General features: G+C 50.2%; 1 protein-coding gene across 3 annotated transcripts in view; it reads left to right on the top strand.

Moving 5' to 3' along the window:
• The window catches only part of KAZN (kazrin, periplakin interacting protein), a 204,778-nt gene that overhangs the window by 167,841 nt on the left and 18,119 nt on the right, over nt 1-18,818 (top strand). Inside the window, exon 1 of one of the 3 annotated variants that reach the window (XM_048326399.1) lies at nt 16,874-16,987. The exons of the other annotated variants lie outside the window; for them this stretch is intronic. The gene's annotated coding sequence lies outside the window, so the exon portion shown is untranslated. Of the gene's footprint in view, nt 1-16,873; nt 16,988-18,818 lie in introns of those variants that run through there. 3 annotated transcript variants of the gene reach the window in all.

The raw sequence follows: 18,818 nt of genomic DNA, 5'->3' as shown, positions 1-18,818 counted from the left end.
TTGCAGCCTCAAAAAGGTAACAATCACCCCAAATTTGGGGTGATGGTGTGTTTGCCTGGGGGATTCACAGCACCCACAGCTGGAGCACTGGGCAGCTTCAAGAACTGCAGCCCCATCCGTGGGTCCAGGGTGCTGCCACATCTCCCTCATGGGTTGTCCCTTGGTTCAAAGGTTTATCCTGCACCAGGACAGGGGTGGGGGTCTGTGTGAAACAGGAGGAAATGCAGGGGGGTTGTTGTACAACCATTTCAAAGAGACTTTATGGATTGTGATCTCCACCCCAATGCTCACCCAGGTAGAGCAAAAGGGGGAAAAAGGGGGAAACCTGAACTCCCAGGTCAGACAGGGAAGGGTTGGAAGTGGAGCAAGCTGGAAGTGCCCAAATGGGGATTCTCTGTCCACATCTTCCACGTACTGCAGAGCTGGGTCGGCTGGTGATGGTCAGCAGCTTCCCAGCCGTGGGATTAGGACGTGTGCCTGGGGCTGTTTAAGTGTCTACTGACACCAATAAACACCAGCTGGGATTTGAGAAGGTAGCAGTGTTCAAAGGGACTGTCAGTGGGATTTAGGCACCTAAACGGCTTAGGTGCTCCTGAAAATCCTGCTTAATCTTAAATCTTAAATAGCCGCTGAAAATGCACCCTGAAGTGAGGGATCCCAGCTCTCCAGCTCCTCCGGGCACGTGGCTTGCAGAGGTGAAATGGGGATCATTCTCTGTGCCCCCCAGATTACCTCCAGGCTGCCAGTAGGGAATAAAGCTGAGCTGCCTGCTCCATGCCTGCCAGCCTTTTCCAGAATCACCCCATCCTTAGTTCAGACAGCATCCGGGGAGTGGATGTATTCTTAATTCTTAATTTAAAATAATGATTTTTTTTCCCCTCATGCCACCCTTGGCAAAGCTTTTTCCATTTATTCTCACTTCCCTACAGCATCTCCTTTTCGCCTGCCTTTTGGCTGAAGTGGAATTGTTGCAAAAAAAAAAACCCAAACAAGCAGGAATTTTTGGGATAAGCTGCAAAATCGACCTTGCCTGAATGCAGGGGGAGTGAGAGGGAGACGAAAACGATGCCAGAGATAGCTGTAATTAGGTTAATGTCTTCAACTGAACTTGGAAGCCAAGTAAAGAGGGGAAAGGTTGCTCTGGAAATGAAAGGTGGAACCGGATGGCTGTGGGAATTGCCAGTGGGATTTGGGAGCTTCCCAGATGCAGGTCAGTAGTTCTAGTCTGGCTGTGGGGCTGCTGGGGTGGGGGAGTCTCACAATAAGGGGTCAAGGAGCTGATGTTGGGAGTGTGTGTTGTCCTAGGGGTGCTTTTTCCCTTGCTGGGGCTCCAAGCAAGCACTGGAGCTGCTTTTCCCACCGGAATAGCCCCTGGTGCGGGTTTGGAGGAGTTTTGCGTGGGAGCATGTTCCAGCTGGAGGAGCAGAATACAGGCAGGAAATGGGGGAAAAACTTAAATTAAAATCTAGGGGGGGAAAAAAGGCTTTTTAAGCTTACTGAGGCTGGATGATGGGACTTTGTGAGTTGGCTGCTCCCCTTTCCCAGGATCTCTTCCCATGTGTGTACAGAACTTTGCTTCTGCTGTGCTGGGGATGTGGGAAGGGCTCGGCTGCGAGAGCTGGGTCAGAGGAAAGAGAAAATAGCTCAAACAAGCCCTTTCCTCTGTCTGTTTTTTCATGTGTTTGATGTGCAGATCACCAAGGGGAGAAAAATAATACTTGTGGAACCACAAATGTCTGGTTTGAGCATTTTCAGGGAGTTTTGTTTAAATTATATCCTAGGCAAAGGAACTGGGGCACGAGCTGAAAGCAGCTTGGTTTAAACCGAGGATTAAGGTGTCCAGGAGCTGGGCTGAGCTTGGGGCAGAGCTGCAGGAAGGCAAAACTCCAGGGAGCTTCAGGCACTGTCAGGAACTGGCATTCGCTGAGGCAGCAGCGCAGGTGGCAGCTCAGGCTGGAAGCTGGAGGGCTTTTCCTCTTTTCCATCCCAAATCCAACATGAGCTTTTTAACCGTGCTCTGGTGCTGCCAATTTTCCCCCTTATTCCCACCACCTTTTATCCCAAGCCAGGAGAGGGGCTGGGATGACACCTCCTTGCCCCCCACCCTTGTGTTGAACTCTCAGAGCCATTTGGGGGGCAGTTTATTCAGGCGGGGTGAGTGGAGGTGTCCGTTTGCAGGAACAAACCTCGTACCTGCAGCGAAACGTTGGGCACGGTTGCTTATGGGTTTTATCTGGCAGCGGATAAAATACTCCTTTCCAATGCTCTTGGCAAACAAATGAGCGAGGCAGAAATACAGACTGTGTTTGCTAATGGTAACAGGCTGCCAAAGAATGTATAAACCGCTATTCACTGGGAGGGAAATTCCTCCCTTTCATGTGAGATGTCGGGGCTGCAAAGCCCGGGATTGCAGCTCTTCTGAAATGCTGCTTCTTGCTCTGTGCTTTGCTGCAGGTATTTTAGGGGGGAAATTAATGCTGCTGTGCTGAGGGGGGTCGAGGGAGCAGAGCCCTGGCTGATGCTGATTCATGGTGAGATCCTCGGGGCTCCAGAGGATCTTTAGGCAGCAGAGATAAATGCCAGGGGTCTGTTGCGTGGAGAGGAATTAGGTCTGTGCTTGCATCTGTAGTGCCCCAGCTGCTCTGGGGAGAGTTGCTGCTTAGCTGCATCTCCAAAGATGATTTTGGAGCTTAATCCAGTTAGATGGAGCATTCCCCAGCTCCCCACATCCTCCTGGGGCTTATTTCTGGGATGTTGAATGTCTTGCACTGAGGACCATGAAGTTCCCTGTCCTTGGGCAGTCCGTGCTGCAGAGTGCCAAGGGCGGGTCTGGCTCCTCGGTGTTTTCCGTGGGAAGATGCAGCAGCCGGGGCAGTGTGTGTGTTACATGTGCAGTAGGGTGCAGTGGGGATTTTAGGGTGACTGATCCCTGAGGAAAGGCGACCCACCAGTTCCCAGGACACACTGGCTGGGGCTGAGCATCCCGGCTGTTCCCCAGCTCCCCACATCCACTGGGGACCAGTCCATGGATTTCCAGTTGGAAACAGTGTTTGGCTTTGAAGTTAACATTTGCAGCTTTGGGGATAGATAAGAGAACTGGGGGATAGGGAGATGATGGAGAGTATTCATGTGTGGAATTATCTCTTGCAAATATTTTTTTGGAGTGTGCTTCCTTCCTCCCCTCATTGTGGGTATTAATTTAAAATATGCTTTTGACTTCAAATTAAACAATTTAAATTAAAAAGGCTTCCATGTATAAGTGAGTAATGTCAAGACTGCAATAAATTATTCTTGGGAACCCCTCCAGAAGGTAGAGAGGACCTGGGAAGTGCAGAGTCCATGGCGCATTGCAGGATCCACAGGGGCTGGTGGGAATATCCATGTGTGAGCTGAGGGCAAGGACATGTATCCTGAGACAGTAAAATCCTACACAAGTGAGTCCAAGGAGCAAGCAGTAATTGTTCTGCAGAAAACAAGGGGGAAACAATCCATTTTCAGCCTTTGTGGGGGGCTGAGCATCCCTTTGGTCAGCCTGGCAGCCTCCCTCATCCCTGCCTCGCTGGATGTTGCAGAGTATGAAAGGGCTGTAATTATTAAAATTGTTCAGGAGAGTTTAGCCTCTCATTTGGTTTGTCCTAATGACCTTTCAACAACTGCTGTGGAAAGTAATAGGCTTTGTGGCAATTACCTGACCAGGGAAATGCCATGTGTGGATGGTTGGGATTCAGGCTGGGAGCTGGGATGGTTCTCCATGTTTTCGGTAAGGCACAGCTCCTCCCTAAAATATTTCGGCAGTGCTTGCAGAGCCATCAGCCCATCTTCCCTTGTGGGGTTTGCTTCCTCCATCACCCCTCATCCCACACTGGGTGCTCGCTCAAGTGATCCCTGTGCCGAAGGAAATGCTGCCGGCACTGAGGGCTCAGTCCCTGGGGTTACCTCTGTGCCCCATTTTTGCTTCATCAGGACAGGCACTGTTATGACTCCCTCAAAAATACCTCCTAGGTTATCTAAGAATTAAGTTTTCAATTCACATTTGCAGCAGGTTTGCAGTTCCTCTGGGTTTACCTGTATCTTTCCTCAAATGCCTGGGGTACTGAAAAGCCCAGTAGCAGGTAAAAGAAACTCAGTATCACATATGGATTTCTCTGTTCCTGCCTCACTCTGTGTTGTACCTTGTGCCACCAGCACAATCCAGACTCATTATTTTCCCCACATGGCTCTTTTGATCTGCTTTTCTTCCCTTCCTTTGCTGCGATGGCAGAGCAGAGACCGTAAGAAGTGGCTGGAGCAAATGCCATTTGTCTGGTCCTCAGGTCCAGACAATTTGAATTAAAATATGTCTTAAAATTAAAAACCCAGCTCCTAAAATATGGTTATCTCCTCAAGGATACCCTTTTCCTCCCTGGAGTACATTTGTAAATCTCCTTGTGCTCCTGTTACGGGATGGCAAAGGCTTATAAACCCCCTTGAAGGTATAAATGAGATCTGGTGGTATTAACTGAGCCCAGATAATGACAGCTGCTAAGGAGGGTGGAAAGGAACCTGCTCCCAAACATGCAATTCCCACGGAAAAGCTGGCCTTGGGACAAACCTCATGGTCCTGCACCATGTCCTCATCTCTGTTCACGTTGAGGAGAGCTTTGTGTGGTGCTGCCCTCTCACAACCAGGCTCAGGGCAATGAATAGCTCCAGGGAGCCTGACTGGTGACCCTAAATCTAAAAAAAAAAAAGGTATAAAAATAAAAATTATTAAAAAAAAAAACCCAAACACAAACAAACAAACAAAAAAAAAAAAAAAAACAAAAAACAAAAAAAAAAAAAAAACAAAAAAATTTTCCTCAATGGCAAATCATTTCCCACGGGTTCCCAAATGAAACAAGTGTGTTAAGCCTCACAGATAACATCCAGTCCTGCCCTATTTATAGCTGTGAAGGCAGAGGAGAGTTTCTTTTGGACATGTTTTCTCTGGAGATGCTGCTTGGGATGCTGCAAGGATTTCTCTGGAGGGCAGCTGGTGCTTCCAGTCCTCCTGGGAGTGCAGCCTCCCCTCAGGGCTGCTTTCAGCCTGTCCAGCTCGGTCACATCCACTAAGGAAGGCAATTTATCACACCTTGCAGGTGGCATGGGTGCTTTTCCCCATGTAATAAACCACAGTCACAGGACACCCAATTTCCAGGTGTCTGTTCCCAAAACTCCCAGCATGTAGGTCCCCCGTTTTGATTTTCTCCGCAGTGCTTAGAGCTGCCAATGCCTGGAAAAACTGCCTTTGCTGAATTCCCCTGGAGCCCTGCTTTCCTTCCCTGGCCGGAGCTGGATCAAATAATATCTCTGCCACGCTTTGGAGATAAGGCAGGAGCTGAGCAAACCTGCCACTATCTCTGCTTTAATTTTTCTTTGCAAATAGTGTGGAGCCAATGCCTCTCTGCCCAGATCAGCTCCTCTTATCAGAGGGATAATAACTGGCTCACTAACCAACATAATTCCTCTATAACCCCCCAGCATTCTTTCGGGAGAATTTTGCAAGTGGCTGAAGAACAGAGGAAAATCTCTGGCTGTAGGATTAATTGGTACAAAATCAAGGCAGTATTTAACCATGTGCTTAAAAAAATAATTAAAAAATAAAAATACTCTGTGTGTATAAATACAGTGACTGCATTTCCACTTGTTTCCTCTGAAGTGGTCCCTCAGTGGCTCCTGCACATGCGGAGCCTGGTTGATGTGTGCAGGAAATGAAGGTGCACAGGATCATGATCAAGTTTGGGATTTCGGGTGTCCAAAGCTCCCAGGGCAGTGCTGCAGCTCTGAGGGAGGTATTTTGTGTTTATGGGCCGTGTCCTGCTGCGGATGCTCTGGGGCTGTTCTGCAGCTGCATCACCTCCTCCCTGCCCTGTGCCCTGCTCCAGGCCATGCTGTGCTGCTGCTCCACAGCTCTCCCAGGCAGACACATCCATGCCTGGGCAGGTCTGACAGCCCAGGGGATGGTTTTGTCTCCAAATCTCTATTTTTTCTATGTTTTTGAGTTCAGTTTGCCAGCGGTTTCCTTTCCGCTTGCTGAGCCATGGGTGTTGAAAGCAAGCTGGGCTGGCTGGGCTGCCAAAGAGCTTTGGGTTTCCTTGTTGATCCTTCTCCCTTTTTTTCTCCCTTCCAATAAAAGGAAATCAATAGCAGTGAGCAGCACCAAATCTCTGTGTGTTGCACGATCGGATTCTTGTCCCAGGAACCGGCTGGGATTATCGGCTGTCTTTGCACTTTGAATTTTAATAGCATTAACTCTGGCCTAGTCATGTTCTCTTAAAATCCCGTTTAAAGTTGCCTTTGTAAGGCAGGAGCAGACACCGCTCGGGCTGTGTTTTTTCTCCTCCCTTGCCTGCAGAAATCACAACCAGAATTAAGAGACAGATTTTGAAGGTTAAAACTTCCCAGATTGTTTCCCTCTCAGTTGTCATTTCGGGACGGTTTTGTTTTCTTTCCGATTGCATCAAATATTTGTACTCCTGCAGGGGCTGTGGTGCGAGGGTGAATCTCCCTTAAGAAAATAAAGGGATTTTTTCTATCATTTTTGTGGCGTAGCTGGGAGGAAATTGGTGAAAAGAGGAGTTACCAAAAGTGTCTCAACTTGGGGCTGTGCTGTGCCTCTCCTAAAGCTTCTGAATTATTTGAGGCATCGCTGAGACTTTTATATTTAGAAGTACTGAAATGGAGACCCTTTCACCCAGCCTGAATTTTAGATACTTTTTCTTCTGGTCTCACGGGTGGGCCCTGAGAGAGGGGACTTGGCCAGCATCCTGTCCCAGCACCAAACAGCTGGATTATTAAAAAAAATCCCTGTTTTACCCAGTAAAAAGGAGTTTTGAAGAATTTTGAATGTTTGAAATCTTTTGGGTGCACTCAACAGTGTGTGGGGGGTAGTGGGTGTCTGGTGTGTGAATGACCAGTTATTTCTTCAATTTTTCCAGTTTCAAACCTAATCCTGGAGTCCTTTGGGTGCCCCTTCTCACGTTGTGGTCCCACACCCTGGTGCTTGCACCAAGTAGAAAGAATTGCATTTTCCTGTGGCTTTTTTTATCTCCTCCAAATCCCCCCGTTGCTTTGGGTATTTTTTGTTATTATTGGCCTCATTTTTTCAGTACAACAGTGTTTTTTCTGGGAAGATGCCCAGTGCTGGGCACAGCTCGGGAGAGGTCCTGTGAGGGCAGTGTAGAAAAGGTGGATGACTTCGGAGCCTTTATGTGAATAAATAGCAGGAAATAACATCTTTCTTGTCTTCCTCAAGTACCACATTGGAAACCCATACTTGAATTATTACTCTTGATCATATTTAGCTTTGAGATAATACGATTGCTTCTTGGCTACCTGTCTCTTAGGATCATGTATTCCTTATTTTCATTTTCTAGCTCTGGCTATTTGAAAATCATGGTTTGGGTTCTGAAGTACATGTGGAAGGGATAAGGGTTCCTGCTGTCTGCTTTGCTTGCTGAGCCTTGTGCAGCACATGGGGGAAAATGCAAGAGTCTTTTCTGTACTGGTCATGGAAGTTTATTTATGAGATTTTCATGAGCCTGAGTTAAAAAAATAAAGTTTGGGAAGAGAAGAAAGCAAAGAAGAAACCAGATGCAATCGTTACTATGAGATTTGTGATGAAGTGATGAAAACTGGCAGCTGCTGTTGCTGCACGTCTTGCTCCAGTAAACTCTCCCTTCTCTTCCTCTTTACTCCCGCCCCATCTCTCTTGCCTGCTGCCCCTTGTTTATCCCTGGATGATCTCGGGAATGTCAAGGATGTCATGTTGGAGCCAGGATTCCTCCTTGTGGCAGTGTCACTGTCCCCTGGCTGCCGTCCCATGCAAGAGTGGCAGGAGCATTCCACGTTGCCCTGAGGAGCTGTGGCTGCCCCATCCCTGGAAGTGTCCCAGGCCAGGTTGGACAGGGCTTGGAGCAGCTCGGGATAGTGAGGGGTGTCCCTGCCCATGGCAGGGGGTGGAACAAGATGAGCTTTTAGATCTCTCCAGTCCAAACCATCCTGGGATTCTATGACCAAGTAAAACAGGGCATGGAACGGTTTGCACATCCCCCCCGTGACCTTAACCGAGCACTGGATATTTCCTGGGGAGCTTGGGAAGGCATTTAGTGCAGTTTAAAAAACAAATTGATCATTCCACCACCTATTTCCAGCCACGGTGCAGCATCTGGGACCATTGGGATTGTGTTTTCTTGGAGCTTGATGTTCTCACCTGCTCCCTGCTCACTCACCTGGTGCTTTGCTGCTGCAGGAATTGCAATGCTCGACTTCCCTGGGCACTCCAGATAAAACATTGCAGAGAGTGGCTTCCCCCAGGAAGCACCAGTGGTTTGCTTCATCTGGATGGAAATAAAACATAGGATTTTTTTTTTCTCTGCTTAGCTGAGTTTCAGTGCATTTTCACATCTTCTCCTGGGATGTGTTTTTCCACCCTGATCTCATTCCACAAGGGATCCAACCCCACATTCCAACCCATATGTCCTCACCCTGATGTTGCCAGAACTTGGGCTTGTGCTGCTGGCTTTCACATACAGCTTCTGTGCCTTCTGCTGCCCCCTTTGGTTTTATTTTATTTATTTTATTTTATTTAAAATTTCGATTTTATTCTGTTCTCCCAGCCCCAGGTTTGCCTGGTGCAGTGCCCTGATAATTCCATGAGAGCAGCTCCCTGCCGCCTCCAAGCACTGCAGCAGGAGCCAAGATTAATAAAAGGCTGTCACTTTTATTAACTTTGCTACCTAGTGTGGTGTTTAATTCCAGGCAGGCACCCAGCACAGCCCTTCCAGCTTTAAATGGCCTTTCCTGCCTTTGGGAATGTATGTGAAATAAATGGGGCAGCATTACACCACCCATTGCCACACTCCCATCCTATAATACTGTGGGTATTTTGGGAAAACAAGCATATTTTTGGTACTGGTTGGCATTTGCCTCCTCATTTTCAGACTGAAAAACCTAATTTCCAGTACTGATTTGGGGTCAAGTTGGTTATTTTGCCCAAAGATGTTGCGGACTCCTGATCCCTGGAAGTGTCCAAGGCCAGGTTGGACGGGGCTTGGAGCAACCTGAGATGGTGGAAGGTGTCCCTGCCCACGGCAGGGGTGAAACAAGGTGAGCTTTAAGCTCCCTTCTAACCCAAACCATTCTGTGATTTTATGGGCATGGGTATATTTGTTTCATCACTGTCAGGTCTGCTGTGATATTTAGTGTGGTAGTAAGACTTTGGTGGAAAAAAATGGTTTAAAACCTCCAGGTGTTCAATTTTTGTCCTGAACCTCTTGGCAGGGTAGAACGAACTTTGCTGTGAACATTTTTAATAAGCATAGACAGAAGTTCAACAAATGGTGCATAATAGATAAGATAAATATTATCCCTCTTGCTGCTTAGGCACTTGGAAAGACCTTCAAGTTTATTTTATTTCTATTTTAAAAATATTAAAAATAAGAGGGAAAAAGAAGGTTTTTGAAACAGAACTCTGGGTCCTTCAGGGTGAAGGGCAGTGGAGTGGGAGCAGGATGCACTGGGGCTTCTAGAGAGCCTGATGTGGGCTCAGCCTGTGGATTCACACCTGCCAAAACCAGCATTATCCTGTTAAATCAACATTAGCCCCCTAAGCACCAGAATTAGGGGAGTTTTCCTGCTGTCAGCCCATCACCTGCCATGAAATCGATGGGCAGGGAGGAAGCTGCTCGTGCCATCCATGTCTGTGCTGCAGTGCAGTTATTTTTATCTATTATATATTGTTCTCGGTGGAATTATTCTGGCCCCAGCCTGTAGATAAGAGCTGCTACTAAATGAATGTGAGCTCTACCTTGAAGGTTAAATTGCTGCCTTGCAGGTTGGCAAGGAAGGTGGGGAGATGTTTACCCTCCTTCTCTGGAAAAATCCTGTGAGCTCCAACCCTGACCTGGCAATTTTATTGAGTACTACTTGAAAAAGGCAAGTATTGCACTGAAATGCTGTCTTTAGTCCTCTGAATTGGTGGGTCTTTCTGATTAAATGCCCTCCTGCTGCCAGCTCTCAGGTGGGATCCCACAGCACCAGAGGAGGCTGCCAATTTCCCCATAAATTTGGGAAAGCTCCTCACAGACATCCCCAGGATGCATGTCACAGCTGGGGGATGGGGCCTTTTTGGGTGCTCCTCAAAAATGAAGTGGCAGCTTCAGAATGTTATTTTGGCCAAAAGCACCCAGTTCTTCATCATGGTGGTGCTTGTCCTGCAGACTGGATTAAGCCCAGCCCTGGTGTTGGCATCTTCTGGGTGTGAAATAAATAATTATTGGCTGCAATACAGCCAAGGAAAGTGCTGCTGGTCCTGCCCTGAGCCGCCCCTCCCCAGAGTTTGGCGTGGAAGGATTAGGGTGGAAAAATCAGTAGGAAAACATACAGAAAATGGCAGAAATGTTGACTGTCCTGCCAAGAGGTTAATTTTTCAGTTGGCAACCAACCCAGCAGTATATTTAGTCCTGGCTTAGCCAACAAGGAGCACGTTGGTGATTGTACCATGGGATACACTGGGTGGGTAATATTAGGATTTACATCCCTGCAGGCTTCTTCTCACATCCTGGAGTCATTCCTCTGTTACTGTTTATAACTCAGCTCAAAGGGTTGGTCACTTAAGTGAACCCAGCAGGACAGTGGCCCCGTGCAACTCAGAGTGTCCATGTGAGCCTCCCTGGATCCATCGTGCCAGGGGATGCAGGAATGTTGGGCTCCATGCAGGAATGCGGGGCTCCAGCTGCAGCCGTGGAGCAGTGGTTTATCTGCAGGTCCCTTTGGTTAACAAACACGGCTGCTGCAGGTTTTTAGAAGCTGTTAGCATGAACCATTAACTCTTCCTTTTAATTATTCAGGTTGCCTCTTTTAAATTTCTTTTTTAAGTGGAGCTAATAGGCTTTGCAGAGGAGGCTTCCAACCACAGCAGTTCCTCCCTGGAGGAGCCCTGTTTGTGCATCGCCAGCTAATCTCTTTTCTTCATTATCTCTTATCTTTCTGTAGCTGATTAATTGCTTTCAATTGATTTATAAATATTCTGTTGATACACACAGTGGCGGGAGGGGAACGGGATATGTCCGGGCTCACGGGGTCATTGATCCATGCAGCCTCTTGGGCTTTCCTAACCTGCCTCACAAATTCCAGCCATCCCAGCCAGGCTTCATTCCCACTTTTTTTTTGTCTTTGCAATTCCTGCAAGCAATCAAAAATTGTGCTATAGCATCAGTTGGAGTCCATGCACGTGAACAAGCCTCGTGCCCGGTGAGTGGCAGGTTTTGGGTGTAAAGAAATGGGGTTTGGGTAAGTTTTGTGTTGATGAATGTGGCAGGTTGTGTGGGTGTCATAAAAACCTGTTTTCTATACTGAATTCCCAATATACATATATTTTTTTATATATATGTAAGTGGAGTGGCTGATGAAGACGGAGCATTAGAGTTGCTGATTTGAAACTCTGTGGAAGCTCCAGGGCAGCTTAAAAAAAATAGTTTAAAAAGGCAATAGTACCTGGGTACAGAGACAGTGGCCAATATCAGAGTGGAGCTGCCCACCTTCAGCCCCATTCGAATCACGTGTGGCACTGAGGCTGCAAAGCCTATTTTAGAAATAGCAGCACATTTATACACAGGGATAAATCATTAACCTTTCCCGACAGCCTTCCCATTTTCCCTGTTACGCCTCTGCATGCAGCCTGTTCCCTCCAAGTGCCCCCATGATCCCTGCTCGGGTGGGCTGAGCTGGGAGGTTCTGGGGACACAATGGCCCTTGGTGGCCTTGCAGTGACATTCCTGGATGTGCTGCAGGGGAGATAAGGCTTCAACAAGAAAATGTTTCCCGAAGTTTGAGACCCACCACGCAGCTCTGGGGTTTGTTGTTGCCTGATTTATTATTATTTCACTATTATTATTACTATTATTATTACTATTATTATTTTCCTTCTCCTTCCCCGTAAAGTGTCTGGTGGCACAGGCACAACCCCAGCGTATGGCAGCGTAATTACACGGTGCTAATGAGCAATTGCAGCTCCTTTAGCAGCCCAGCCTGACACTTTATCGGGTATTTGCAGGAGTCATGTAATTTTTGTATCATCATATATGGTAATATATTCACTGCAGCATGACATGGGATGAGGTTCAATGAATAATGTAAAACCCAGAATAACACTGAATCTATATGAGATGTGCTTTTCCCCCCAGCATTGTTTTAAAAAGGAAAATATTGATTCTGGTGGGGTTCAGTGGTTCAAAGCTCTCGGAGAACTCACGTTTTGCTGATCGATGCCCACCCTGTCCCTCCACGGCCACAAACGTGCAGCTGTCTGTGCCATCCCTCGCCTCATTAGTGCTGACGAAGCTGGGGAGGGCAGGGAGGAGTCAGTGACATTTGCAACTGGATCCAGATGTTGCAGAAGTGCAGCAGGTTCTGTTGGGTTCAGGTACCAGGTGAAACCTCCTTCTCCGTAATACATTAATTTTTTCCCCAGCTACTGTCTTTGAATGCAAATTAGGATGGATAATTTCTATTTGTTTTCCTTTTTAACCAATTTCCCCCTATTCTGATCTGTGTCATTTATATTTGCAGGCCATTATCTTAGTCTCATTACAGCCTTTTAGCATTTGAATGAAAATATTGTAAAGAGCCCAGAAGTTAGGCATAAAATGTCTGTGATGATAACTATAATCCTCGTGATAAAATTAAAAAACACAATAGAAATAACTGTCATGAGCTCAGGAAGTTGTACCAAATGAGATTGGAACCAGCATAATGATGTTTGCCCTTTCCCCATTGCTTTTTTGCCTCTTTACATTGCAAACAGCTTTTGCAGTGCTGTTTTAAAGAAGGGGAAAGTTGCTGTGTATGGCCTGGGTAGGGAGTTAACAAAAAAATTAGGTTTTTCTCTCTATTGAGGCTTTAATTAATAATTGCAAAAACTCTCAGTGATGCACGTGTGATTTTCAGGAGCTTAAAATACTCCGGCAGCACTGGAGGAGGAGGAGGTGCTAAGCAGTGCCAAGTTCCTCAATGAAAATTACTCTCACCGCCTCTGGTTTTGGAGCCAGATCGATGTTAATTAATCCTTGCCTCACACATTACGTTCTCCAGCCTCGCCGCCGTCGGATTTTAACTCAGTAAAAGCAGATGGAGGTTCCTGAAGCGCCTCCGAAATTCCCAGCCGAGTGCTCTCCTCAATGACAATGCCAATTTGTCATGAGTGAAATGTTTGACAAAAATCTGTCATTTTTGAGAGAAGTTTTTCCTTGAAAGAAAAACCAGGGGGAAAAAAGAAATCAGCTCTGTTTTGAAACATCTCCTCACTCTGTTATCTTTATTTTGCGAGAGACGGGGATGGAGAAGAGGGTTTCCATGGGCATGGCAGAGAAGATTTAGTAAGTTTTCCTGGGAAAAGGTGGCATTTTGAAGCAGGAGACCTTGTATGAGGCCTCCAGATTTTTCTGTTTGGGTCGTTTTCGTGGACAGCTCTGTCCTCCAGGTCAAATGTGGCTCTCGAGGGCCAGCTCCTGTCTGAAGGTACATGGATGCATTGCTGGCCTTCTGCAGAGATTCTTCGGGCAGGGCTGAGGTTACTCAGCAGTGGCTGCAGGAGCCGGTGCCTCCAGGGCAGTGACACAGAGCACCAGCCATATGCTCAAGCTGCATTTGATCAGCCACCAGCTCCTATTCCATGTTGGAGGGAGGGAGAACTGTTCCCTTTGGAGCAGCGATGCTGAAGCTGAGTTGCTTTTTCACAGAATCATGAGAATCATCAAGGTTGCAAAAGCCCTCTAAGATCATCCAGTCCAACCAGCACTGCCAAGGCCACCACTAGCCCATGTCCTCAAGTGCCACATCCACATGTCTGTTAAATCACTCCAGGGACGGGGACTGCACCCCTGCCCAGCTGGGCAGCTGTGCTGGGGCTGGACAACTTTTTGACCCCAACTTGACTCTCTTTTGCCAGTCTCTGGTGGGCCCTGCTCTTCAGGGTGATGGTTGGGATTTTTGGCAGAGTTGGGACATTTTTTGGTGGGGACCACCTGTAGCTTGCTTGCTTCAGAGCCGTAACCCTGGTGAGACCTCCAAGCCCAGGAAGCTGGAGATGGGATACATAATGCAGATTTGTCCTCTGGTGGAGGTTGTCAAGTTGGGATCAGCCTGCAGAAACCTTCTGAGACAGGCTTGCATGGGAAGGGTCTCTCCTGCCCCTGCAGAAGGGTCTTGACTAGGGAGGGCTGAAGGAGGCCAGCCAGTTTGGAATGAAGGGCTAGACCCATCTGCACTGACACCAGCACTTGTCCCTTTCCCAGCACCAGCAGCAGCCACAATCCACGGGGAGTGACTCCAGGGACAGAAATCCCTCCCTGGCCTCAGCTTCCACCTGGCTAAGGCCAGGGACCACCACCAGCCACACAGCAATGGCTTGATCCAGAGCAAGGAGAGGAGACCAAGACCCCAACCCCAGTTTAACCACAGCCAAAGGGTGACTGCTGCCTGACACAGGGACACGCTCGGTGCCTGAAACCCGGCCGAGGCATGAGCCATCTTGAGCAGCACCATTTTTCTGCGTGCCTTCCAAAGGGATTGTTAATCACAAAGGAAAGAGCAGGGGAATCCTTGCGGGTCCATCGCTGGGTCAAAGAGCAGCCCGCACGGCTGTCTCGGCACGGACGGGTGCTGCGGGTGCTGCGGGTGTGAGTAACGCTGCCGGGCCGCCATTAGTCAGCAGAAGTCAGGACTCAGCCCAGCCCAGCATTCCCGCTCGCTCACCGGGCTCCTCTGCCAGGGAGGAGGCTCCAAGGGGAGCTCTTGGGGAGCTTTGGGCTTGTGCAATGCCTGTGACGTGGAGAACCTCCTCCCTCTGCCTTGGTTCGGGGCACTGCAGCTCAGCACCTTCCCGTGCCGTGGCAGGTCACACACCAAGGCACACGGCTGCCTTTGCTCTGGGATTACGTACAGAGCAGGATTAAACCCGCAGGTGCCCCGAAGCCGGCGGTGATTCCCGGCTCGCGTGGGGAGGCTCCGGCCGTGGCAGCGTTCCCGCTGCATCGGGAGCTGAGTCGGCACGGGCGCGCTCCGACTTGATCCCCGGGGAGGGGAGTTGTGCAAATAGGGAGCGATGGGAGGTGACGCAGAGTTTTCCTGGGCTTCCCGGAGCTGAGGTCGGTGATGGCCGGGGCGATGGGGCACCGCACACCTGGCAGCAGAGCCGTGCCCGGCTGTGTAGCAGTGCCAGCCTGTTGCATGCACTGAGTTTGTTGCAATGAGAACCAGGGCTTGTTCCGCAACAAAATCAACTCCCTTCCCCTTCCCAAGCCGCTGGCGAGGAAGCAGCAGGATAAGGAAGGGGCAATGCCCGCCAGGGCACTGTGAGGCCTGGAGGGTCACGGGGTGGGTGACAACCTGGTTTATTGACCCGGGTGTACAAGGTGGCCATGGCTGCATCCCCTCCTAGCCAGGACAGCTCGCTCCTCCCACCTTTTTAACCTATTGTCACCCACTTCCCCAAAACATCAAAGCCCATGGACGCGGGGTGTGCCTCAGTTTCCCCATGCCTGAGATACTGCTGCTGTAGGGCGGGGGAGCTGGGTTCACAGTGGCTGGTGGAGGCTTGGTGCTGTTGGAAAAGTGGAATATGGTGATTTTTTTTGTCTTTAACTGTGTTTTATGAGCTTTGTGCAAGCGCTGCCTTCCTGGGCAGAGCAAGGGGTGTGTGGTGGCAGCAGGCTGGGGCTGCCTCCAGAGCATCCCCAAGCCAGCAGCTGGCCAGCAGCTGGCAGTGCTCATCTAGTGAGGCTAACAGTGAAGAGACAGGCAAAAATTAATAAACCCAAAGGGCTTCTGCCCAGTTCTTCATCGCTTTGGTGGGGTGAAACAATTTATAAAGCAGGTCTGCTGTGGGGGCCTTGGAAACAGGCAGCCTAGGCAGCAGAGTTTAGGCACATAACAGTGCACTTGGACCGTAGGGAACAAAAATATTCATATTAGGAAAAATTTCTTCGCTGAAAGAGTGGTTAAGCATTGGAACAGGCTCCACAGGGGAAGTGGTGGAGTCGCCATCTCTGGAAGTGTTCAAAAAACAAGCAGATGTGACACTTCGCCATGTGGTTTAGTGGACATGGTGCTATTTGGTTAAAGGTTGGCCTTGATCTTGGAAGTCTTTTCCAACTTTAATGATTCTATGGAAAAGCTACACGAGTGTGCTGGGTTTCAGAGAGTCTGGTTGTTCTGGTGTATTTTTATGTGGCTTTTATCATAGAAAGGCAGGTGGTCTCTGCGTGTTTTGCTGTGTCCCTACCCACCGCGCCCCATGTAAAATAAGTAACAACTGCATTGCGAGAAAAAATACTGCAGGTGTTTGCCTTGCGAGGACGAGCTGGCCCGAACCGTGCGTGGCACCGGGGCTGCCTCGCCATCCTCCTGCCTCAGTTTACCCCCCGTGCTGCCGGCGCTGGCCGAGGATCGCGAACAGCGGTCGCGATGGAGCCGCCGGGACGTGGCTCTGGCCGCCGCCCGCTCGGTGGGTGGCAGCGGCGGGAGCGATGGATGATTCCAGCCGGGAATCATTTCCGCCGCCGGCCGGCCGCGGGTTCCTGCGCGGCCCCGGGGCTCCGGGAGAGTTGTGGGGCCCCCGTCCCGCGCACCTCGGGCTGTGCGGGGCAGAGCCACTCCTCCGAGCCGTGACATCAAGCGACCGGCAAGAGGTCAAATTCCCGGCGCAGGTAGCGCTGGCCGCACTTCCGCGCAGTGCCGGGCGGTACCGGGGAGGAGCCGCCCGCCCGGGGACACCCCGCGCCCCCGGCCACCCCGGGCCCGCCGTGCCCCGCCATGAAGTCGGAGCAGGAGGAGAGCACGGCGGGGACGCGCCGCTGCCAGCAGGGCTCCGCTCCGCGCCCGGCCCATTGTCCGGCTGCCCGGGCACGGCGGGGGGCGGCCTCGGACGATGCTCCGGGCAGGGCGCAGTGCCCCCGCTTAGCCCACGCAGGTAAGGGGGTCTCCGCAGGGTCCCCGGGAGGGGTCGCAGCCCGGCGTGCACGGCTTCCCCTCGCTCGCTTTGTGCTTGGAGCTCGCTTCCTCCTGGGAGAAACAAAACAACGCCGGAGCGCGCCGGGGCCGCGGGGAGGGTGGCGGTGGTGGTCGTGCTGTCCCCACGCCCAGGGCCAGCGAGGGGCAGGGGCTAGGGGCTTCGTGCCCCCGCGGCGCTGGGGGGGCCGGGGCGGGCGGCTCCCGGTGCCCCGTAGTCCATCTTGTCTCCTGGAGAAGTTGGAGCGAGCCGGGAGCTGGGGAGGGCTCGGAGCCGGCTCCGGGGGCTGCCGCGGGGGTCGCAGCTCACTAGCCAGTGGCTCTTAAGCCGTGGGTGCTTCTGGCAGCCTCCACAACCGCCAGCCTGGCCCCGAAGCCCTGTGCCCCTCAAGCCCCTCTGCCCACCCTCCCGCCAGCGTGCACAGGGGTTTAGATCAGGTTTTATTTACTTATATCTCATGTGAGACACCCGCCAGCGTGTGGCCAGGGCAGACCAGAGAGTGAGCAACTGCATGGTGGAAATAATCCTTATTTTTTGGGGTGGGGAATGCCAGGACACGGAAATAACTTGGCAAGCAGGTGGTCTCTGCACATCCTGCCCCAGCTGGGTGATGAGGCACGGTCGGCGCGTGTATCTGGGGGTCCTGTCCCAGAGCTGTGACCATGTGGGCACACTGAGGCCAAGCTGGTGTCTAACTCAGGAAATGCTCAGAAGTGGTGTTTGCAAGGATTTGCTGCCGCTGGGTGAAAGCTTTACCCTGAAATTCTTACAGATTGTCTGTACCTATGTCCAGGTGTGACAGCTCACTTGCAGTATTGTGGCAGCAGGACAGGGTGGAAATAAAAGCTTATTTTAAAGTAAAAGATGGATGTGCAAAGCCAAAATTCATTTTATTAATCCAAGAGGCTCTGCTGAGTGCCCCGCTGCCCACCCAGGAGGGAGCACTGGTGGCCAGCAGCTCCTCTGAGGTCATGGAGTGCCATAGTGCTGCAGGAGACTCCGTACTGAGGGATGTGCCTGGGATGCGCAGCAGGACTGGGCTGAAGTGGTGGTTTACAAATGTCAGGCCCCTGTGCTTATCCCCTTGAGGAGGTGATGCTGTGGGGTGGAGAGGAGGCTCATTTTGAACCACTGTGAGTCCATTGTGCTGTCCAGGTGTCAAAGGGAGAGGTTGGATGTGTCAGCTTTGCCCCAGCAAGTCCTGGGCAGTGGCAGTGGCTGGGTCTTTTTACAAATGGTTTGAGTTGGAGGGACATTAACGCCCATCTCCTTCCACCCCCTGCCACGGGCAGGGACACCTTCCACTGTCCCAGGTTGCTCCAAGTGCTGTCCAGCCTGGCATCAAACACTTCCAGGGATGGGGCAGCCACAGCTACGTTTGGCAACCTCTGCCAAGGCCTCATCACACCCACAGGGAAGAATTTCTTCCTAATATCTCATCTACCCTGCCCTCTGTCAGTGGGAAGCCATTCCCCCTTGTCCTGTCACTTCAAGACCCTTGTCAGAAGTCCCTCTCCAGCTTGCTGCACATTTGCAAGGGGGAGGTCCCAAGCTGGGAAGCTACTTAAAAACCAGAGGTGATGAGATGCTCTTTAAAATACAGACTCAGCTCATCCCTAGGTCTTGAATCCTTATTTTTTTCTAATAATGTTCTTTATGACCCTTGCATTTCCCATCCTAGGACAGAGGTGTGTGTACATGTATATTTATCCTGCTGATGTTCTGCATAAAAACAAACCCTTGACTTGTGCCCAGCAAAGCAAAAGCCATCTCACTATCAAACTCATGAAAG

Source organism: Corvus hawaiiensis, chromosome 22 (genome assembly GCF_020740725.1).
Source record: "Corvus hawaiiensis isolate bCorHaw1 chromosome 22, bCorHaw1.pri.cur, whole genome shotgun sequence".
Lineage (NCBI taxonomy): Eukaryota > Metazoa > Chordata > Aves > Passeriformes > Corvidae > Corvus > Corvus hawaiiensis.
Note: the sequence above shows the minus strand (reverse complement) of the source record. Positions and strands in the feature narration are given on the sequence as shown.